The sequence below is a fragment of the Giraffa tippelskirchi genome, chromosome 1 (assembly GCF_054371585.1).
Source record: "Giraffa tippelskirchi isolate mGirTip1 chromosome 1, T2T-mGirTip1v1.2.pri, whole genome shotgun sequence".
NCBI lineage: Eukaryota > Metazoa > Chordata > Mammalia > Artiodactyla > Giraffidae > Giraffa > Giraffa tippelskirchi.
In genome coordinates, this window is record NC_137275.1 from 168,270,925 (window position 1) to 168,295,972 (window position 25,048).

At 35.3% G+C, this 25,048-nt stretch overlaps 1 non-coding gene across 1 annotated transcript; it reads left to right on the forward strand.

The window, feature by feature from the left end:
• The first annotated feature begins 17,556 nt into the window (after positions 1-17,556).
• Positions 17,557-17,627, forward strand: TRNAC-ACA (transfer RNA cysteine (anticodon ACA)). Its single transcript has one exon. It is a non-coding gene; the product is annotated as a tRNA-Cys (tRNA).
• Positions 17,628-25,048: the final 7,421 nt, after the last annotated feature.

Consider the following 25,048-nt stretch of genomic DNA (forward strand, 5'->3'; position numbering starts at 1 on the left):
AATGAATATGACAACTTGATTTTGTTCAAAATTAAAAATGAAGTTGTCAATCTTTACCTATAACAAATGCACAATATTTATTTTTTAAAATCTCAAATCCTTATTCATAATAATAAGCTTTGCACTGAGTAGGAGATACAAGTTATGGTACTGATGATAAAGATGAAAAAAGATGATAAAAACAATAGTTTCCATATTTTGAAAGATGTCACTTGACCAAGTTCAGATGAGAAGAAAATAAGACAGCCAAAATTTGAATGTAGTCTTATCTGAAGCCAAATTCATATCATTTCTCTCACCCCAGAGTTTCTTCTATGAGTTCTGTAAAAGCATAAAAAATTGCTTCTGCATTTCATATAAACTGATGTGAATATATTGCCTATTATGTCATTCAAAGTCCCATGTAATTGACAACACTGAACATTTTACATCAAATAAAAGCATATCTGCACTGTCAAAAGTACATCTCTTTTATAATATCTGAGCTATGATTTCTCTTAAATTTTTCTTTCTGCCTACCCTCTGTGAATGAACATGGCCAGATTTTAAGCTCATCATAGAATATGTTAATATAATCAATGTCATTCCATTTCCCTTTTCCTCCTTTTATGTTTATATCAATTTATTTGAAGTTGCCTGAAATTCCTGTTCAGAAGAATTGAGTTGAGGTTAAATTAAAGTTAAATGGGACAGGCACTGAATAACTTCTATTAGTAAATATAGAAGAAGCTTCAACAAACATGAAGCAGCTAGAAGTCTATTTTTCATTAGCCTATAGGATGTATTTCTGGTTCCTACTAATAATGATGAAGAAAAAAATATATATATTTGGCTTGCAATCCAAAGAAAGATAGAGCTGAGAGGGCTCTCCAAAAATGAAGGGTATTCTTCCACATCCACAGTCTTCATTCAGTGTACTCCAGACAGATAGACATCAAGCTTTCTCTCAATATATTCATGGAAAAATAGACTTGGCCATCATTTGCTTTCAACTCTTCTCTGTTTCCTCAGTGGTTTTCCCGTGAAGCTGTCTGATTTCTTCCCAATTTTCTCTCCTAGACTTCTGTCTAAGCAGACTGCGTTTTCCAAGATCAGTACTGATTCAGCCTGTTATTTCTGCTCTATGATTCTGAGCACCAAGGGCTATGATATTAGCACATGTTGTATTCCTCTCCTAAACAATTGAGAAGAGAGCAAGGCCCTAAAGGGTGAAGGCATAAATGAAAACAATGAGCACTTTAGTGAGACGCTCAGGGCATTCAAATCCAGAGTCCCAGAATGAAAAATAACTTTGCTAATTATAGCAAGCATTTAAGGATCTCTTTTATGTTGTAAATACAGGTACCATTTCCATTCATGGAGACTTATTTAGAGAGCAAAATAAGGAAATGTTTTCTACTAATTTAAATGGTAAAAAGAAGAAGGCAAAGGACTGGAATTCTTTCCATGCTCAGCCCTAAAACAGAAGATCCTCTGTTTGGGCAACAGTGCTGTGGATATAGCCAAGAGACTGCTTTGGCACAAAAAAGAATATATCAGCATTACCACTGCCAGTTACATTCCATTGCCTTTAGTTTCCTGGCTGAGTTTATCTGTGTGTTTGGGGGAGGGGAAAAGGCAAGAGGGAGGCAGAATCTGGCAGCTATTTCTCAACTCTGCAATGTCCTTTTTAGTATCTAAATAAGAATATGCTTCTATTTCATTATCATTTTGCAGTTCTAACTGTTGGGAATATCAACATTGTGATAGTTATCACAATATGGCTGAACACAGCTATGGAAAGTCAAAGAAAGAAAAAAAATCTGATTGAATGAAACTTTGATTACACTGATTTTTAATTTTTAGTTTAAGTTCTAGCCTTCTATTGTTGTGCAAAAATAATTTAAAAAAAAACAGAACATAGTTATATAGCAATAATGTATCATCCCACATGACTCTGAGTGGAAGCAGCATAAAACTAGGGGTCCTTTCCTGTGGCTTATCATGCAGGTGAAGGAAGATGTAGACTGGTCTTGCAGTCATCTTAAGGCTTGACAGAATTGAAAGTTCAAAATGGCTCCCTTACATGACTCACAGTTTTTGCTGGCCTTTTGGCTAGGCTCTTATTTGGGGTTGATCACTGAAGCACCAATATGTAGTCTTTCAATGAGGCAGGGCTTCTTCCAGCATGGCAGCTGTGTTCTGACAGACAGTATCCTAAACATGAGCGTTCCAAGAGAGAAAGGAATCTGCCAGTCTCTGAGGGCCTGGACTCATTACTGGCACAGCACCATTTCTGCTGAATCTAATTGTTCAGAGCAGTCACAGAGAAATTCCAGAATCAAAGCAGGGAGAGGGGCAGAGAACACACCTCTGGATGGTGGAGCATCAAAGAATCTCTAGCCATCTTTAATCTGCCACGCTTTAATTATTACTAAATGTGAGGAGACTCATTTAAATTATATGGCTAAAATTGTCTGTGCATGTCGTTAAGTTCAGTTGAGTCACTCAGTCATGTCAGACTCTTTGCGATCCCATGGAATGCAGCACACCAGGCTACTCTGTCCATCACCAACTCCCAAAGCTTGCACAAGCTCATGTCCATCAAGTCCATGATGCCACACAACCATCTCATTCTCTGTCGTCCCCTTTTCTTCCTGCCTTCAACCTTTTGCAGCATCAATGTTTTTTCCAAAGAGTCTGTTCTTTCACATCATGTGGCCAAAGTACTGGAGTTTCAGCTTCAGCATCAGTCCTGCAATGAATATTCAGGACTGATTTCCTTTGGGATTGACTAGTTGGATCTCCTTGCAGTCAAAGGGACTTTCAAGAGTCTTCTCCAACACCACAGTTCAAAAGCATCAGTTCTTCGGTCTCAGCTTTCTTGATAGTCCTATTCTCACATCAATACATGACTACTGAAAAAAAACACAGCTTTAACTACATGGACCTTTGTCGGCAAAGTAACGTCTCTGCTTTTTAATATGCTGTCTAGGTTAGTCATAGCTTTTCTTACAAGTAGCAAGCATCTTTTGTTTTCAAGGCTGCAGTTACCATCTGCAGTAAAGAAAATAAAGTTTCTTACTGTTTCCATTGTTTCCCCATCAATTTGCCATGAAGTGATGGGGTCGGATACCATGATCTTAGCTTTCTGAATGTTGAGTTTTAGGCCAACTTTTTCACTCTCCTCTTTCATTTTCATTAGTTCTTTACTTTCTGCCATAAGTGTGGTGTCTGTCATCTTCATATCTGAGGATATTGATATTTCTCCTGGCAATCTTGATTCCAACTTGTGCTTCATCCAGCCTAGCATTTCTTGTGATGTACTCTGCATGTAGGTTAAATAATCATGACAATATACAGCCTTGATGTACTCCTTTCCCAATTTGAAACTAGGCTGTTCCATGTCCAGTTCTAACTGTTACTGCTTGACCAGCATACAGATTTCTCAGGAGGCAGGTAAGGTGTTCTGCTATTCCCATTTCTTTAAGAATTTTCCACAGATTGTTGTGATCCACACAGTCAAAGGCTTTGGCATAGTCAATAAAGCAGAAGTAGATGTTTTTCTGGAACTCTCTTGCTTTTTCAATGATCCAACAGATGTTGGTAATTTGATCTCTGGTTCCTCTCCCTCTTCCAAATCCAGCTTGAACATATGAAAGTTCACGGTTTACATACTGTTGAAGCCTGGCTTGGAGAATTTTGAGCATTACTTTGCTAGCATGTGAGATGAGCACAATTGTGTGGTAGTTTGAAAATTCTTTGGTATTGCCTTTCTTTGGGATTGGAATGAAAACTGACCTTTTCCAGTCCTGTGGCCACTGCTGAGTTCCAAGTTTGCTGCCATATTGAGTACGGCGCTTTCACAGCATCATCTTTTAGGATTCGAAATAGCAACTAGAATTCCATCACCTCCACTAGCTTTGTTCCTAGTGATGCTTCCTAAGGTCCACTTGACTTTGCATTCCAGGATGTCTGGCTCTAGGTGAGTGATTATGGTTATCTGGGTCATGATGATCATTTTTGTGTAGTTCTTCTGTTTATTCTTGCCACCTCTTCTTAATATCTTCTGCTTCTGATAGGTCGATACCATTTCTACCCTTTATTGAGTCCATCTTTGCATGAAATGTTCCGTTGGTATCTCGGATTTTCTTGAAGAGATCCCTAGACTTTCCCATTCTGTTGTTTTCCTCTATTTCTTTGCAGTGATCACTGCGGAAGGCTTTCTTATCTCTCCTTGCTATTCTTTGCAACTCTACATTCAGATGGGTATATTTTCCTTTTCTCCCTTGCCTTTATCTTCTCTTCATTTCTCAGCTATTTGTAAGGCCTCCTCAGACAATCATTTTGCCTTTTTGCATTTCTTTTTCTTGGGAATGGTTTTGATCACTGCCTCCTGTACAATGTCATGAACCTCCATCCCTATTTCTTCAGGCACTCTGTCTATCAGATCTAATCCCTTGAGTCTATTTGTCATTTCCACTGTGTAATCATAAGGGATTTGATTTAGGTCATACCTGCATGGTCTAGTGGTTTTCCCTACTTTCTTCAATTTAAGTCTGAATTTGGCAATAAGGAATTCATGATCTGAACCACAGTCAGCTCCCAGTCTTGTTTTCGCTGATTGTATAGAGCTTCTCCATCTTGGCTGCAGAGAATATAACCAGTTTGATTTTGGTATTGACCATCTGGTGATGTCCATATATAGAGTCCTCTCTTGTGTTGTTGGAAGTTGGTGTTTGCTATGACCAGTGCATTTTCTTGGCAAAACTCTATTAGCCTTTGCCCTGCTTCACTTTGTACTCTAAGTCTAAATTTGCCTGTTACTCCAGGTATCTCTTGACTCCCTGAATTTGCATTCCAATCCCCTATAATGAAAAGGACATCTTTTTGGGTGTTAGTTCTAGAAGGTCTTGTAGGTCTTCATAGAACCGTTCAACCTCAGCTTCTTTGGCATTACTGGTTGGGGTACAGGCTTGGATTACTGTGATATTGAATGGTTTGCCTTGGAAAGAAACAGAAATCATTCTGTCATTTTCTTGGGTGAGATTTCACCCAAGAAATGCATTTTAAACTCTTTTGTTGACTATGATGGCTACTCCATTTCTTCTAAAGGATTATTGCCCACATATCTATTCTTGCCCCATATCTATTCTTGTAGATCTAATGGACATCTGAGTTAAATTCACCCATTTCAGTCCATTTTGTTCGCTGATTCCTAAAATGTCAATGTTGACTCTTGACATCTCCTGCTTGACCACTTCAAATTTACCTTGATTCATGGACCTAACATTTTGGTTCTTAGGCAATATTGTTCTTTATAGCATCGGACTTTACTTTCATCATCAGTCTCATCACAACTAGGCATTGTTTTTGCTTTGGCTCCGCCTCTTCATTATTTCTGGAGTTATTTCTCCACTGATCTCCAATAGCCTACTGAGCACCTACTGATCTGTGGAGTTCATCTTTCAGTGTCATATCATTTTGCCTTTTCATACTGTTCATGGGGTTCTTAAGGCAAGAATACTGAAGTGGTTTGCCATTCCCTTCTCCAGTGTGCATATCATTAAGGTGTTAAAAACCACAGTTGAAAATTTGCATAGTGGTAATCAACAAAGCACAGTATATTTGTATCTTTCTGGTAAGTAAAGAATATTAACAAAATTAGTATAATTTGATCTGTACTCCAATCCTCTTCCCTCCTGGAGCTAACTTTTAGAAGACTGACAGATATTTCAGCATAAGATGTTCTCTCTTGGCCTAGAATGAGCAAAGATTTTAGTGTTTTATGTAGAGAGGTAAAGGATCTATTAAAGATATACAGGTGTTAGATCTCTGAATATCATTCTCTTTTTATGGCATTGACTGGAGAAATAAATTGTGTTTCAGCTTAACTTTGATTGCAATAGACACATTTTTTTTTTTTTCATTCTATATTCCCAGTGGTTATAAATTGATTTTTTTTGCATGACTATTACCCCTGTTTCTCCCTATTCTTAAAATGACTCATATCCCACAGAGATTACCAATGTGTCTCCTGTGAAATTCAGATGACTTCTAGTCTGTTTCCTAATCTTTTGCATTCAAAGTGAATTTTTCTTGACCTGTCCCTCAATTTCCATGGGCTAAAGAAGTCCAAAACATTTTTTACAATCAGGTCAGACTCTCAGAAATATTCTCATGGTCAGTCATTCTATAAGCACTGTATCTGTTTCACTCTGTTTTATTTAGCACCATCTGGATTAGGTAGCTCATATATCTTTACTAGAGGAGCAAGAACACACGTGTATGTCTAATATGCTCAGGAATTAAAATACACTAATAATTAGTCAGAGTACACTGAAAGTCTTAGTGTACTGGTGTCTTAGAGCAAATAATGGAATATTCACAACAAAGTGATGGACAGACAAGTATAAAATCTTTTTTCATGATATCTACTTATAGATATGTACTTTGTAGGATGAGTATAACCTGTGTTCCTTAAGTCTTTCTATTCGCAGGAAATAACATTGGCCATGTTTGTCCCACTTTCATAAGCACTTAGAAGTATATCCTGATTATATGATTTCTCCCTACATATTTAAATTTATTTTCAGTCTTTTGAAAATTTGATCTCTAATTTCTGAATTGTGAACAAGAGTAATAACAAAAAAACAGAAAGCAAGCAAACAAAAATACCCAAACAAACCACCACAACAAAATAATTTAAAACCTTAGCAACAACAAACCTGGGGCCTTCCAAGTGGCACAGTGGTAAAGAATCTGCCTGCTAATGCAAGAGACCCCAGAGGGCAAGCATCGGAAGATCTCCTGGAGAAGGAAATGGCAACTCACTCAAGTATTCTTGCTTGGAAAATTCCATTGACAGAGAAGCCAGGCAGGCTATAGTCTATGGGGTTACAAAGAGTCCAACACAACTTAACGACTGAGCACACAACAACAAATCTGAGGTTAAGAATAATGTAACTATATCTAAGCCAGTTAAGTATTTCACAGAGTAGTTAACAAGATTATCAGAAACCTAGTCAATCTTTTGAAAGGTAAAAGTCAAGCAAAACTTACATCTCAAGGTTTGTTATTATATTCCTTTCAGTGTCATATCAGTTTAATATTGCTTCTAGGATGAGATATTGCTGCACTGTGCCCATTTGCTTCTTTCCAACAGGATAATACTGTTCATATACCCAATAATGACAAATAGATTTCATCTCATGTGACAACTCTAACCAACTGATATTGGATGCCTGGGGCATTGTTTTGTGAACAGTTTTGAGGCTATGTCTAGACTCAACAACCCAAAAAGTTCTTTATATCATCCAAGGGCATGATGCAAGAAGTTGAGTTACTAAGTGAAAGATATCAGTCATCCCTCTGTTGCCCGCTAAGAACTATGGGTAGGGATTTATCCTTAGTGTTTCAGAAGCACATATGTGGGTTGAGTTTATGGCTATATTCCTTTTATCTGACTTAAAACAGATATTCAACAAAATGAATGAATTAATAAAATGTACTAGATTTTGGTTTTTTAAAAATATGTCTGTAATGGACATACACTGGGATACAAATGGAATGGACAGATAAGGAAAGACAGTCCTAGTAGCCTACATCAACAAATGTGTCTTTAATATACTTCAGAAAACATTAAGAATGTAGCAAAATGGTTGAATACATACTTTGAATAGCTTGTATAGTGTATCTCCCCTTTTCCAAAGTATCTGTGGTGTTATTTATCAAATAATATTAAGCAGACCTTTTCTAGTTAGAAAACCAAGAAATTAGAATTTTAGAAGTGGATGAGATTGTAAAATTTAAATTAGACTGAATTTTCAATATCTGAGACATGACTATCCCCCAGATTCAAACCTTCACCCTCTACTAGGCTAGGCCTCTAGGGCAGAACATGTGTTATATACAATTTCCCTTCCTACACAGGGCCATAAATACTTCTCTATAAGTATTTAATTTGAGAATCATCACTTGATATTATCACATGATTATGAGATCTTATATTTACAAACAATTCTAGTTGAATTTTCTTGGTTACCTCAGAAATTACATGAAACAATGTGTTTGAAATTATTTCAATATTCAGAATATTTTATATATACATCAAGTATCATATTATTGCTATAATAATGGTATAAATAAAAGCACCAAAGATTTATCTAGTTTTTAACTTAGTATACCATATTATACTTAATATACTTAGATACACTATAGTTAAATATACAGACATTCCTCAGTATGCATATGGGATTGGTTCCAGGACTCCACTATTGCATACCAAAAACTGTAGATGCTCAAGTATAGTCGTGTCCGACTCTTTGCGACCCCATGGACTGCAGCCTACCAGGCTCCTCCGTCCATGGAATTTTCCAGGCAAGAGTACTGGAGTGGTTTGCCATTTCCTTCTCCAGGGGATCTTTCCAACTCAGGGATCGACCCCGGGTTTCCTGCACTGCAGGCAGATGCTTTACCGTCTGAGCCACCAGGGAAGCCCTTAGATGCTCAAGTCCCTTATATAAAAAGGCATAGTACAGTTGTGAAAGTGCTACACTCAATATGCCAGCAAATTTGGAAAACTCAGCAGTGGCCACAGGACTGGAAAAGGTCCGTTTTCATTCCAATCTCAAAGAAAGGCAATGCCAAAGAATGCTCAGACTGCCACGCAATTGCACTCATCTCACACGCTAGTAAAATAATGCTCAAAATTCTCCAAGCCAGGCTTCAGCAATACGTGAACTGTGGACTTCCAGATGTTAAGCTGGTTTTAGAAAAGTCAGAGGAACCAGAGATCAAATTGCCAGCACCTGTTGGATCATTGAAAAAGCAACAGAGTTCCAGAAAAACTTCTACTTCTGCTTTATTGACTATGCCAAAGCTTTTGACTGTGTGGTTCACAGCAAAATGTGGAACATTCTTAAAGAGATGGGAATACTAGACCACCTGACCTGCTTCCTCAGAAATCTGTATGCAGGTCAAGAAGCAACAGTTAGAACTGGACATGGAACAACAACCTGGTTCCAAATAGGGAAAGGAGTATGTCAAAGCTGTACATTGTCACCTTGTTGATTTAACTTATATGCAGAGTACATCATGAGAAAAGCTGGGCTGGAGGAACCACAAGCTCAAATCAAGATTGCTGGCAGAAACATCAATAAACTCAGATATGCATATGACACCACACTTAAGGCAGAAAGCAAAGAACTTTCTATGATTCTGCTAATCAACTATGTCCTTAACTTCATTCATTTTCACTTTCTTCAGTCACCTCAAATATTGTCTTGGCACTTTTGTCAAAGGATCTCTCTAAAATGTGGGACTAATTATATGTCTGCCCCCTTAAAGTCTTCCCACAACATCCTGCAGACTCTAGGATGAAAGTCATGATTCTTAGCATGACACAAAATCTTTTATTGTCTATTTACCCCCTTGTCTCTCCAGTAACTTCTTACCTTAGATCCCTGCATGTTACCATGGCATGTACCCCTTTGAAACAATTTACTGTTCCTGGAATAACTGTCTCCCCACCATACCTTCTGGCTTCTCTTTTTTGAATTTCTCTTCAATCTTTAGACTGCTTATTGGTTTGCTTGCTCATTCATGGCTTTAATACTCTACTTTCCTGTTCCCTCATGCCATATTTTGCCACTTTGATTATTATCATTATCATCAATATCATATAATAGTATTAGCATCAGTTGTAGCACTAGTACTAATAGTAATAGTAATCATACACTGTGCACTTAATATTCCCATTTTAAAGATGAAAAATTTGAAGCACGAGTCATCAAGCAATTTATCCCCAAATCTTATAGCTTCAATTTGGGTCAGGAGTTAAAAACTAAGCAACCTGACTCCAGAGTTCCACTTTTTAACAAAGCTATTCTGCAGCCATGAAATTAAGACACTTGCTCCTTGGAAGTAAAACTATGACAAACCTAGATGGTGTATTAAAAAGCAGAGACATCACTTTGCTGACAAAGGTCCATATAGTCAAATCTATGGTTTTTCCAGCAGTCATGTATGGATGTGAGAGTTGGACCATGAAGAAGGTCGAGCACCAAAGAATTGATGCTTTTGAACCATGGTGCTGAAGAAGACTCTTGAGAGTCCCTTGCACTGCAAGGGGATCAAGCCAGTCAATCCTAAAGGAAACTAATCCTGAATATTAATTGGAAGGACTGATGCTGAAGATGAAGCACCAATACTTTGGCCACCTGATACGAAGAGCCAACTCACTGGAGAAGAACCTGATGCTGGGAAAGATTGAGGGTAGGAGAAGAAGGGGGCAACAGAGGATGACATGGTTGGATGGCATCACTGAATCAATGGACATGAATTTGAGCAAACTCTGGGAGATAGTGAAGGACAAGGAAGTCTGCTGTGCTGCAGTCCTTGGGGTCACAAAGAGTTAGACATGACCTAGCAACTGGACAGAACTGATTCTGCTTTCCTATCCTAGAAGCCTAGTCTCTAAGCTTTAATGTTCTATCCTCTTGTTTGTCTCCATTGTTGGTCTCTGAATTCTTTAAAGTCAGTGTCACAATCTTGATTTTCAGATTCTCAACACACAGGTTTGATCTCTTCATTCTTAGGTTGTTCAAATAGGGATAAGAGAAAAAAATTTGCCAAATGTAGCAATTCTGATTAAAGTTTAACACTAGCATTCAAAAATATTGAGGGGTAGGGAAGAAAGAAAGGATAGGTAGTGTAAAATGAATTCATTCAGTAGTTATAGATCAGCTACTAAGGCTACATATTGTGTTAGCTGATCTACAGTATGAAGTGTCTTAGTGAAATACTTTTTTCACAGTCACTTCTTATCCATTTTGAACAGTTTTTGATGTGGCCTCTGCTACAATCTGTTCTAGGTAAATATCATATCTATATATTTGCCATTAAGGCTGAAAAATTTCTGTGAATTGGGTATGATTATTCCTGTTTACAGCTGTTGAATCTATAGAGACTTCGAGGATTTTAGTGACTTATCCAAGTTCACATTTTTACTACAACAAAGCTCACTTCCACAGATGTGTAATGAAAGAGGAGAGGGGAAAAGAGAAAGAAGGAAAAGGGGAGTAAGAAAGGAAGGAGGCAGGAAGGAGGGGAAGAAGAAGGGAAAGAAGGAAGGAAGGAGGGAAAGAAGGAAGGGACAGAAGAAGGGATGAAGAGGTTGCATACATTTGTATGTTTGTGTGTGTGACTGAGTATGAGTTAGCAACTGTGTACATCAACCAGGTGCCAGGTACTCTCGGTACTCTCTCTCCAGGATGGGCCAGGGTTAAGGGTTGGTGCTGTGGCTGCTGGGCATAAGTATGGAGTGTTGGAGGAGAGTAGAGAGGGCAGACTATTCCCTGCCTTCCTTCCAAAGAGATTGACTCAGCTTGGCTCACTCTTTCAAGCAAGGTTCACTGTTTTACTCAAAGCTGCTGATTCTGTTCAGGTCTATCTTCTCCACAGGCCTGGGGATGGAAGGTTCAGGTCACTGCACACTGAACAGAACTTGTAGTTTCCCAATACTTGCTCTCTGCAGTTGATTTCTTTGTAAATCAAATTTTCTATATTAATAGTGCCATGTGTTTACTGTGGGAAGTAGACTGATGTATCAGTTGTTTGTGTGTATATCAGTGTATATCTGTTGTCTAATTATTTCCCTATACTCTACAGCATCATGCTATTATAAATTTTATAGTGCAATTACTTGGCTCTAGTGGAACTCACATAATAATGACAAAAAGCACATTTTCTGTTAAGGACCATGGATTAATCTGTAATATTTTTGCTGGGTATAGCCAATTGCTCACATATAAATGGAATTCTGTCTGTTAACCTTAACATTAAGCAGATTTCTAGAGGAAAATGTCTCATAGTATTTGCAGCAAGGTTTCCTTTGGCCTTGAAAAGGCCAAAGCTATTATGCTAAAGGAAAGCTAGGGGAATAACAACTGTTGCATTTTCAATTCCCATATCAGCAGTGATGACAGACTAGCATTATTTACATCCACTTTCAGATAGATTCTGTTAGCACTGTCAAGATCAAAGCTGAACAAAACTCTTCCTTCTCACCACTTCATTAGCCTTACCCTTACAGGCATAAAAATGAAAATTCTTCCCTGTTATGGAGTAATAATCTTGCTATATTTATAAAGGTAAAGTGGATTTATCAAAATAATTGGAAACATGATTCTCCATCATGGTTAACGATTGCAGAGATAGGTTGACATGAAAAAACTAAACTTTATTTTTTTCCCTCCTTTCCTCACCATTTATTCAATTTATACACAAAGAACTTCATGGTGTATATACTAACAAAATTCTATCTCCAAGATGATTAGGTATATCATAATTTATAAATTTATATATTATAAACACATATGCCATAATAGTGACTACATGATTTATTTTTTACCTCCATAAGGCTTTGAATAGAGTGGCTGAAGTGTGGGAGAATAGGAATTGATGTTGAATCAGTCCATGACCTGCTCTTTTTTCATATGATGATGTATTTTACAGCTGAAGTGATTGCATCACACCAAATTTATGATATATTATTCAAGAATTTGATAAGAATATAATTTCAGCTCATTATAGTGTAATAATAAGCTTTCTTGTAGTTTCACTGCATTGTTTTTATTAAAGTGATAAAGAAAGCAAACTATATCTTTTATTTTTTTCCTTTGGCCAAAGTTAGATTTAATAACCTCTCATTTTCCTGGGACATCTTCACTTATTAGATAACCAAATTCCTTTGGATCTTTCTTATTTTTCTAATATGAATTTAAATCCATTCTTCTTTTTGATTTGTTACCTATACATATTATTTTCCTGCCCACAATTCACATTCCATTAAAGAGTTGTGATTCTACAAGACACATTATACTGATACTCTGAACTAAAAACAGTGCTCCCTTGGAATATTTTCACCTGAAAATGTAAGGATATATTGTACACAGTTCAAATAGCCTCTGGTTAAAGGTAATAATCTAAGAGTTGAAAAAATTCATAAGAACATAAAAGATTTATCAGTAATTTACTAAATCTAAAATCTGTATGACCCGAATAACCTGTGTTTTCTCCACATGATGTAGTTTTTCTCCAAACTGATGCTTGCATGTATTGTAGCTATGAAGAGAGACTCTGATACATACCAGTCTTGCTCTCCCTCTGCCCCCCAACATTCCAAGCTCTCTATTTTCAGGGGGTGTCACAGGATTGCACTTTCTCACTACTCCCTATTCCCATGAGCCCAAGTGACTGGTTCTAAACAAGAAGTTGGGAGTGGGAAGGAGGTGCCCTTCTTCTGGTTGAGTATTCATCGGCCTCTGGGAGACATGCCAGAGAACTCTTTTTTTCATCTGTTACCATGACTAGCTGTATTCGAGACAGTGCCTGATATCCTTGATTCTTGAAAGAGTATAGTGAGCATATCCTCTGTTCACCTACGATGGACATATAACCTAATGGGAAAAATGTACCTTTGTAGTTTTAAGTCACTAAAATGTGGGACTGCTTGCCACAGCACACTAATTTACTGATCTTAATTAATACAGAGGCAAAACACAGAAAAAAATAGTGAAAAACATTCTTGGCAAGGACAGGTCCCGATAAGCTAGGGAAAGGGGAAGATAGGTCTTTTAGAGGAGTGCTAAAAGCAGGATTTAGGAAAGATATTGTCAGGACTCACAAAACAGAGAACTTATAACTATGTTGGTTTTACCTGAATTGGTTAGGGAAAAGTTTAGTTGATGGCTACGACTCATCCATTGTTCAGACAGATTTTGACTGAGATTGCAGAAGAAAGTTTAATATGTCTGTGAGTCCTCTTAAAGGCATAGCTATGACACTGTAAACCTCAATATGAAAGGGCCATTTCCTTTAAGAAGACCAAATGTCTGATCGGATTAAGTCCAACAAATGCAGGGCAATTATCAAAACGTTAGGCAGATTTTTAAAAATATATTAATTGAAATGAATTTATACTTTACGTAATTGAAATGTTTATCTACATAATTCTAGATCAACTCAACAAACTAAACTTACATTTTAAAATTCATCCTATTAATTTCTGAAATTTTTTTCTTCTTACCATTTCATGATATCTATATCTATGGACTGTTATAAGTATATACTTTCAATTTTTCTAGGTTTTCTTTTCACATCTTATATAAACTTAAGAGTGTATCTAGTTTTTTCTGATAATAACTAAATTATTTTTATAGGTGATTGGTATTGTAAGAAGTCATTAATTGTATGTCTTTAAGCTTGGAAAACCAAGTATTTTGGGGGTAAATATTTTTAAATTTTGTATTAGACAAATGTGAGTCAGTGTATACTATAAAATATTTAGCACTTAATAATGACTTTTATGTTTTAATTATTTTACAAAACTGAACTAATCAGCAGAATAACTTACTACTATCACATAAGAAGGAATAAAAACATAATATCAAAGCATAAACCTTTATTAATAAGCATATTTCAAACTTCATTCATAAAAATATTAATAAATTATCTACTAAACTATTGGCTTATATTATTTCCACAAAAATGAAGATGGGCTCTATAGTTCAAATCCAACCCTTTTCTTCTTAATCACATATTAATTTGCATGTAAAGAGACCTTTAGAGAAGTACTATTCAGGGTCCAGTAAGAAATAGAATGTTCTCTGATCCTTTATGTCATTTTGCATTGGCTGAAAGGAAACCTATATTTTGAGCAATCTGACCTGCATGTGGGTGCTGTGATAAGGAAAGCCCCGTTAGGCTTACCAAACATCATACTTCCAGTCCAACTTAGCATGAAATATTCTGTATCATATAGGAACCCTAAATAAAACACCAGTACATTTATTTAGCATGAATCTTCTGCTGTTTTTCTTATCATACACATATCATTTATAATTGGTTGAGTGTAAGAAGGTAGCTAAGGGGACTTCCCTGGTGGTCCAGTGGTCCCAATGCAGGAAAGCTGGGCTTAATCCCTGATCAGGGAACTAGATCCCACATGCTGCAACTAAGAACTCTCATGCCACAATTAAAGATCCTGCATGCTACAGCTAAAAAATTCGAATGCCCCAACAATGACCTGGCATAGCCAAATAAATAATAAATGAATAAATATTTTTAAAAAGAAGGTAGATATGGGCATGATATTTAAAAGCATGAGAATCTTTTTTTCATATTACATTATAGTGATATTAATGTAATATTCAAGATTTGAAAAAATACATGTACATGTAATCCAACAACTTAAGTCTATGATTCTATTATTTTTTAGTCTAGATATCACTTTTGTTGGATTTCACATGTTAGGGTATGAGATGAAAGGGAAAATATACAAGGTGTTTTTCAGTACCACCTAGATGCTGTCAATGAAAAAAAGACAAAATCTACATGAGGTGGAGAGTTTTGCACATTTATATATAGCAAGGTAAAATAATAATGTGAAAGTTTCTAAGAAAATGAGAAAATACTTTTAAAAACAATTCATGAAGGATCAGCTTTGGGAATGGTGTACTGAGGACCTTAGTCATAGTTCTCCCACAAAAAACAATGAAAATACTGGCAAAAACCTTAAAATCATTTCAGAACTCTGGAAAATACCCAACACTGAAATAGAACAAATTGGAAATAGTCTATTAAAGAGAAACTGTTGACCTTAGTAGCACAGCAGTATCTGTGATGCTTTAACTTCCTCTTTATCTAACATAGTGACACAGCAATAACAAAAAATAAAAATACAAAATTTCTTTCAGCCAACAGAAAGGACTGAATCATTCTGTAATTCTGTTAAATGTACCATCCCCAGAAGCATACTCAATATTGTGCCCAAATTTGAATCTCTCTGGAAAATATCCCTTCTGGGGTGTTATGGCTATTTTATTTAACTCAGAGTTCAGAAAAGGAAGAGGGTAAGGAAATATCCTATCTCAAGGATATTACCAACACAATAAAATTTTGCTGGCAATATCACTGGTGTCTAAGATTGTGATTTCAGGCAAACAAACAAAATCTTTGCCAGGAATTTAAAACTAAGGATTGCTGAATAAGATGACCACAAGGAACTTTGAAAAATCTCCACATATTCCTAGGAATTTAAAGCAGTGTACATGCATAAGTCTATGTGCACGCCCAGGAAACAGTTGGAAAAAGAGGAAGCCCCACACATTTCTAGCATATGTTGAGGTGCTGAGGCCCTGTGTAAGCAGGAAGTGAAAGTTAAAGTGTATTGTAAACTTCCTGAAGCTTAAAGCATACTTTCCGACACAGTTTTTTTTTTTGACAGAAAGTGAAAGAAATAAAGGTAAGGTATTTTAGAAAAACCTTCTGATCAATCACTGATTCTGAGAATCTGATTTGGAATATATTTTGACCAGCCACTGACTAAATTATACTGACCTTGGGTTGATTCTAGGAAGTTAGCTTAAAATTAAAACAACTACTTAAAAAAATCCTATTAATAGTAGAATTCAGTGACTGCACAAGATTTGAAGAAATAATGGCCAAAATTTCTCAAATTTGATAAGAGATGTGAATCTACATTTAAATTTCATGAACTCCAAGAAGAATAAATCTAAACAGTTTAATACCTAGATGTATCACAGTCAAACTGACAAAATTCAAAGGCAAACAAAAACTTAGAAAAGCAGCAAGAATATATCTTATTATATACAAGAAAAGACATGGATGCCAGAAGAGAATAGGATAACACTTCAAAGTATAGAAATTAGACGACTGTCAACCAAGAATTCTATATCCAGCAAAACTATCCTTCAAAAAATGAAGGAATAAAGACATTTCTAGAACAGCAAAAGCTTAAGAGAATTTGTTGCTAATAGGTTGAAATGTAAGGAAACCACATAGTAAATAAAATTTGTAGAAAGAAATAATGAATATTCATAAAATGTACTATATAGATAAATATAAAAAAGTACAAACTGTAACTTGTTTGTAATTTTTGTATTCTATCTGATTAAAAAGTGACTACATAAAACAATAATTATAACACTGTATTCATGGACATATAATATACAAGATATAATTTTCATGACAATAATAATACAAAGAAGGGGAGAGGGAAGAGAAGTGTATTGGGTCAAAGTTTTGTATATAATTGAAATTAAGTTAGTACTGATCTGAACCGGACTATTGCAAACTCAGATACTAATTATAACATGCATATCAGCCACTGAAGAAATAAATTTAAAAATAATATAAAACACACACATGGAAATTTAAATGATAAATGAAGAAGTATCTATTTAATACCAAATTTATAATAATCAAGGAATAGATGAACAAAAACCACATAGAACATATAGAAAACAAATAGCATGATGCCTGACATAAGTATTGCCATCTCAGTAATTACACCTAGTGTAATTAAACCCTCCAAACGAAAGACAGAGATTGACAAAATGAGGGGAAAAAAAGTCAAAACATGATTCAACTACACAAGAGATTCATTGGATGAAAAGACACATTGCTTGAAAGTGAAAAAAAAAAAAGAAAGAATATATACTACTCAAGTAGTAACTGCTGTGGTCTAAATGTATGTATCCCCCCCACCTAAATTCCCTAGTGGCTCAGATGGTAAAGCATCTGCCTACAATGCAGAGACCCAGGTTCGATCCCTGGGTTGGGAAGATCCTCTGGAGAAGGAAATGGCAACCCACTCCAATACTCTTGCCTGGAAAAGCCCATCGACGGAGGAGCGTGGTAGGCTACAGTCCATGGGGTAGCAAAGAGTCGGACACTGAGTGACTTCACTTTCACTTTCACCTAAATTCATATGTTAAAATCTTAACTTTCAAAGGTGATGGTATTAGTAGGTGAGACATCTGAGGGGTGTTTTAAGTAATGAGAGTGAAACCTTCATGAATGGGATCAGCACCTTAAACAAGAGGCTCCAAAGAGATCCTTGGCCCCTTCTTCCATGTGAGGGTGCAAAAAGAAGTCTGCAACCTGGAAGAGAGCCCTCACCTGACTATGCTGAAACCCTGATCTCAGACTTCTAGCCTCCAAATTGTGAGAAATAAGTTTTCTGTTGCTTATAAGCAACTCTGTTATAGCAATATGAATAAGACAATAATCAAAAGATAGCTAGGGTGGCGTGATTAATTCAGGCAAAACACATTTTAAAACAAAAAAGATTTTTGCAGATAGAAACTCTTCTAAGGACAAAAGAAATATAACAACTGTGTGTCTACCTAGAAATAACTCTCCAAATTACATTAAGCTAAAACAGACAGAATTGAGGGAGAAATAGACAATAATAATTGGAGATATAAAAACCACACTTTCTATACACAAATAAAATTATCAAAAGATCAGCAAGTATAAAAGACTTAAAAAGCATAATAACTAGACCTAACAGACATTTACAGAAATTCTTATCCAACAATAGGAGAATATACATTCTTTACAAGTGTACATGGAATATTATCCAGCAAAAAGATTGTGTGCTCTGCCACAAAACAAACCTCAATAAACTTAATTGTTTGAAATCATAAAAATCTGTTGTTATTTTTTAAAAGATATGTTTTATGACCACATGCAAGTTAAATAGAAATCAACAACTATAAAATTTGTATGAAATCTTGAAAAGTCACAAATATGTGGATATGAAACCATACACTATCAAATAAGCAATCAGTCATGAAAGAAATCTCAAAGAAAATAGAAAATATTTTTAGAAGAATGAGAACAAAAACACAAATTTACCAAAACTGATGAAACACAAGCAGAGGAGTGATTTAGATGGAAATTTATAGCTTTTACCACTTATAATTTTTTAAAGAAAGGCTTCATATCAAACCCTCTGACTTAAGAAGCTAGAATAATAAGAGCAAATTGAGTTAAAAAACAAACAGAAAGTAGTAAAATAATAAAGATTAGAACAGAAATCACTAAAATGGAGAATAGAAAACAATAGAGAAAATCAACAAATCTAAAAATTGCTTATTTAAAAAATAAAACTGACAAAACCTTCAGCTAGACTGCTCAAGAACAGAAGGAAGCAGATGCAAATTATTCAAATCAAAAATGAGAATGGAGGCTTACAGAAATTAAAAAAAAAAAGCAATTGTAAGAACTACTATGAATAAATGTAAGCCAATGAGTTAGATAACTTGGATAAAAAATTTTCTAGAAAGACACCTGACAGACCTATAATAAATAAAGAGACTGAATTAATAATTAAAATATTTCCTGGAAGAAAAATTCAGGACCAATATCTTTACCAGTGAATTCTAGCAAACATTTAAAGGAGAACTAAACTCTTTAAACTTTCTCAAATCATTATATGAGGTCCATATGACCTGACATCCAAACCAAAGACATCACACTAAAAAAAAAAAAAAAAAGGAAAAAAAAGAAGGAAAATCATACATCAGTAACAAGGTGAGCAATTTTTTAGGACAGTAGCTCAACATACACAAATCAATGTATTTTTGTATACTAGCAATAGACAATCCAAAAACAAAATTAAGAACAGAATTCCATGTAAAATAGCATTTAAAAAAATGTAGGAATCAGTTTCATCAAAGAAACACAAGACTAACACACTGAAAATTACAAATCATTGTTGAAAGAATTTTTTTTAACAATTAAAATAAATGAAAGCCATCCTATGCTCACGGGTCAGAAAACATATTGCTTAAGGTGATAATACTCCAATGGATCATCAGAGTCAATTAAAAACCTTTTTACATCCAAACTGGTTTATTTTTGGTGGATACAGACAACTTGATCCAAAAATCCATGTGGGAATTGAAGGGACCAGAAAAGCCAAAAACAATCTTCAAAAAGAGCAAAATCGCAGAACTCAGACTTCTTTATTCTAAATTTAGTACAAAATTACAGTAATAAGACAGCATGGTACTGGCATAAGGACAGACATAGACCAATGGAATAAAACTGAAAGTCCAGAAATCATAAATTGATTTCATAAATTGATTGATAAATTGATTTTCAACAAGGTGTCAAGACTATCAAATAGGGAAAGAAGAGATTTTTCAAAAACTTGTGGGTAAATTATATATCTTCAAGAAAAAGAATGAATTTGATACTTATCTCACATAGTATAAACAAAATTAACTTAGATTGGATTATGAACTGAATTTATCACTAAAATTATAAAATTCTTGGAAGAAAACATACATGTAAATCATTATGGACTTGCATGGTATCTTAGGACACAAAAACACAAATGACAAGAAAAAAATAGATGAGTTGGGCTTCTTCATAATTAAAAATTTTCATGTTTTAAATGACAACATAAAGAAAGCAAAAATACAAACAATAGAATGGGGAAAAAATCTAACAAGGGACTTGCATCCAAAATGTATAATTAATGTAAATTACAAGTCAATAATAAAATCAAAACTACCCTAATTTTAAAATGGGTCAAAGCTTCAATAGGCATTTCTCTAAATAATATATTCCGATGGCCTATAAGCACATGAAAAGTTGTTTAACATCATTAGTTAGCAGGGAAATGGAAATCGAAATCACAGTGAAATACTACTTCATATTGACTAAAATGGTTATAGTAAAAAAAAAACAAACAGAAAATAACAAACATTGTGGAGAAATTAGAACTACCACAGCACTGCTGGTGGGAATGTAAAATGATATGATGCCTTGAAAAACATTTCTTCAAAATGTTAAATATAGAGGCAACATGTGGCCCCAGTTCTAGTCCTAAGTATGTGTGTGTGCTAAATCACTTCAGTCGTGTCCGAATCTTTGCAACCCTATGGACTGTAGCCCACCAGGCTCCTCTGTCCATTGAATTCTCCAGGCAAGAATACTGGATTGGGTTGAGGTGCCTTCCTCCAGGGGATCTTCTCGACCCAGGAATCGAACCTGTGTCTCTGTGTCTCCTGAATTGGCAGTTGGGTTCTTTACCACTAGCACCACCTGGGAAGCCTCAGTCCTAAGTATATGACCAAGCAAAATAAAAACATTATTCCACACAAAACTTGCACATGATAGTTCATCGAATTATTTATAATAGCTAAGAAGTAACAGAAACAAAACAAATGCACATCAACTGACAAATGTCTAAACATTAAATGGTGCATCCACACAATGGAATATTTCACACAACTGATACTTACTACAACAAAGGTGACTCTTGAGAGCACTGTGATAAGTGAAATAAACTAGTAATAAAATACTGCATATTTTATTATTCCATTTAAATGAAATATCTAGAATAGGCAAATCTGTAAAGACAGAAAGTAAACTAGTAGTTGACCAGGACTAGGGTATTGGGAGGAAGTGGGTAGTGACTGCTAAAAGACACAAGGTTTCTTTCTGGAATAAAGAAGATGTTCAAAACGTAGATGTAGTGATTGTTGTCTAAAACTATGACTATAATAAACCTATGGAATAATATCTTTTGAATGGTGCATTTTGTGGTATATGAATTGCATTTCAATTAAGGAATAAAAAATTCATGGACAGATATTTAATTCTCCATATTGTGTTTGAAAGCAATGTACTTAATCTTGACTAAATATAATAAAAATATAATAACAACAACGATAAAATAGCCACCCTTTACTGACTGCTTGTTACAACAACTATGTGACTATCAGACAGTGATTTTGCAGAATGGATAATATTAATCAACATATTAGAGATGAGCAACTAGAATGTCATATAGATTAAGTCAGGAGGTCACCGCTAATTACTTGATAAAATGGAAGAGACAAGATATAAAATCAGTATAAGACCCAAGTTCCATCTGGCCTTGACAAACATCTAGAGCAACATTTCATAAAATGCATTTACAGTATTGTTGTTGTTGTTCAGTCACTAAGTTGTATCCAACTTTTTGCGATCCCATCGACTGCAGCACAGAGTGCCAAAAAGCGTTCACGAATTTGTATTTTAAAAGGATTACATGGTTAAGACTGAAAAACACATAATCAAAAAAAAAAAAGATGCAGCATTTTGTATTGAGAGTCTGTAATAAAGAGATTAAGCTAATTCATTCTCTATAGATGAGCAAATGAGCCCATATTAAGACAAACAATTTTCTTAGCATTCCTAATCTATGGCAGCACAAAAACTGCCTTTCAAATAGATGGTTTATTCCATTGTATCAGATTTATACCAAAGACAAGGGCTTAGTTAGATTTGTAGACTATTACGTTTGTGGACAATAAGCAACTTGATCACCACTCTCTTCAAAATGAGTTATTTCACCTCTTACCACATATTAACACATTATCATATGCTGGCTTAACCAATGTCAAGCAGAAATGATAAACTTTTTCCTGAATACTTTGTCAGGCATACAAGAATATACGCAATCTCTAGCATCCTGATTTCATCAGTTAAGGAGGAATTTTCATAACAAAGACTGGAAAAGGCCTGGACTTGAGATCCTCTCTTGTTTACATAAAAACTGAGGCTGTATATTTCACATGCACTCATATTCCCAGTGAAATGTGCTAAGCATTGTCACTTTTATTTTCCCCAAAATAAATGAATAAAAGGTTTTAAACTTTAACTGTAAATCCAATAAAATACCTACCATTCCTTATTCTACTATTCCCTACTCACCACAGCTATATTTATCTTTGAAGCCCAGTCTGGCCAGTAATCACCTACTTAATAACCATAAATAGTTTTTCTACAGTCTCAAAACAAAATCCAAAGAAAATCCCGTAGCCTGTCATTTATGATTTTTCCCAACAGATGGCCTCAGGCTTATTCACTATTCACACATAATTTCCAGAAAGCATCACAACTTGCTATTCTTCCAAATAAGACCCATACTTCATAATTGCTGGGTCTTTGCTCATTTTCTTCCTATGCTCAAAATTCTTTCTTTTCCCCACTGCTTAGCAAAAGTCTATTCATTTTTCATCTCAAAGGCAACTTCCATGACAAATTTGTTCTTAATTCCCAAATCAGAAATAAGTTGCACTTTTTCTGAATTCTTTGGAAAAATTTTTATAAAACTTATCTGACATATTTACAAACATCATCTTATTTACACTTTGCTAAAATCCAAGAGGAAATAATTTACATCCAAGCCTTCAGTATGCTGCTACTGAAGAAACTGATGGTTAGGAAATAGACTCAGGTTAAGCATATACTAAAGACCAGAAATTGGGTTCAAAATAATTTAGCTAAATCCAAAGTGTGAGCTTTGTGTTAATGAGAGTAGGTGACTTTTTTTTCTGTCATGCCAACTGTATTTTAGGAACTGTACTCTTTACTTTAAAAACAATTCTTTCTTTCTTGAAGCTCTTTACTTTCTGGCTCTGGGACCTAATTTTCCTACCATATCATGTATATTTCTTTTCAGTTTCTTTTTCAAAGATATATATATATATATATTTTTTACACCTCATCTCAATCCCTAATTCTTGTAATGTCTCAACCTTGGACTCTTTTATCTTCTTTATTTATACTCATTGTGATAGTTTTAAATACTATCTATGTACTTGTGACTCCAAGATTTACATATCTAACTCCAATCTCTCTGCTGAGCTATGGACTAAAATATTCGACCACCTGCTCAGAACCTCCATTTGGATGTCTAATTTAAAATTAAAATATTCAAAGGAGATCCTCTCTTTGCCTCTCTTATCAAAGTACATTCCTATACCTTCTTTCTTCCCATGTCACTAAATAGCATACAATTTATCCAGTACTTCAGACGGAAAACTTTGATTCCTCATTCTTTCACATTTACCATCAGTAAGTTCTGTTGGTGACCATCACACTGCATCACCATTTCTTACCATTCGTTTTCTTACTGTTTTTATCGAAGCCACAAAAATATCTTACCTAGAATTCATCAAGATTTTGTAATGAAGTCGTCTTCTTTCAATCCCGTGTCAGTACTGAAAAGCTTCCATCTTCCACTCACCACCATTCTCTAACTCTCTAACTTGATCTGAACAGACTGAATCATCAGGCTCCTTGCACTCTAGGTTGCATTTGGTTTTGGCCAGTGGTGAATGGGTGAGTGAGGCATCAGCAAGAGTGAGAAACAAGATGCAGATTGACCTCAGGTTGACCTGAATTTAAGGTTTCAGTTTGTATCAGACTCCTCTTCACATAGCTCTTTCTTTTCCCATTTCACTAACTCTCCATTCTTCTGTGCTTTTGGGCCCAATAGTGGTAAAACCACCCAAGTATTGGTCTTATTTTATTGCACTACAGTTTGCTAATTTGTTGCTTTTTAATAAACAGTCTTTTTATTAAGCTCTCCATACAGTAGCGAAATTGAGGGTGACATTTTTGTCTAGTTAGAATTCCAGGTGACACACATTACCTATAGCTTGTGATATATATATATAAACTATAATTATGTTAAAGTGAAATTATGAAACTTTCTTTTTTAAAGCTCTCCTGTGATTTTCTAGTACATTTAGATTAAGATCCAAATCCCTAATCATGACTCTCATACAAGAATAAGCTGGCTCTGGTCATGACTCCAGGTTCATCTCTCACTCTATCTGCTTTCATTCATCTCATTCCTGCTGTCTTGACTCACCATTTTCTTCCTCAAGCAAGAATATACCACACTAAGCCCGTTTCTGTCTCAGAGTCATTGCATCTTATTAGTTCTTCCTGAAATATTCCTCATACATAGGTGACCATTGCTTTATTTCTTCATTTTATTTAGGTATCATTTAGACAGGTCTGCTTAATTCCTCTTTCAAAAACAGTCCTTCATTTGTATTTAATATCTAGTAGTTTGTCTGACTTTAGTTTTCTCCTAGAATTTATCTCCACCCAAAACTGTATTTCACAGTTATTTGTTTATTTGAGAATTTTCCGTTTCATTCACTAAAAGTTTCACAATGTCAAGAACTTTATGTCTCGTGAAAGTGAAAGTGATAGTCATTCAGTCGTGTCCAACTGTTTGAGACCCATGGACTGCAGTGGCAAGTTCCTCTGTCCATGGAATTCTCTGGGCAAGAATAATGGAGTGGGTCAGTCAGTCAGTTCAGTCACTGAGTCATGTTCGACTCTTTGCGATACCATGGACTGCAGCACACCAGGCTTCCCTGTCCATCACCAAAGCCCAGAA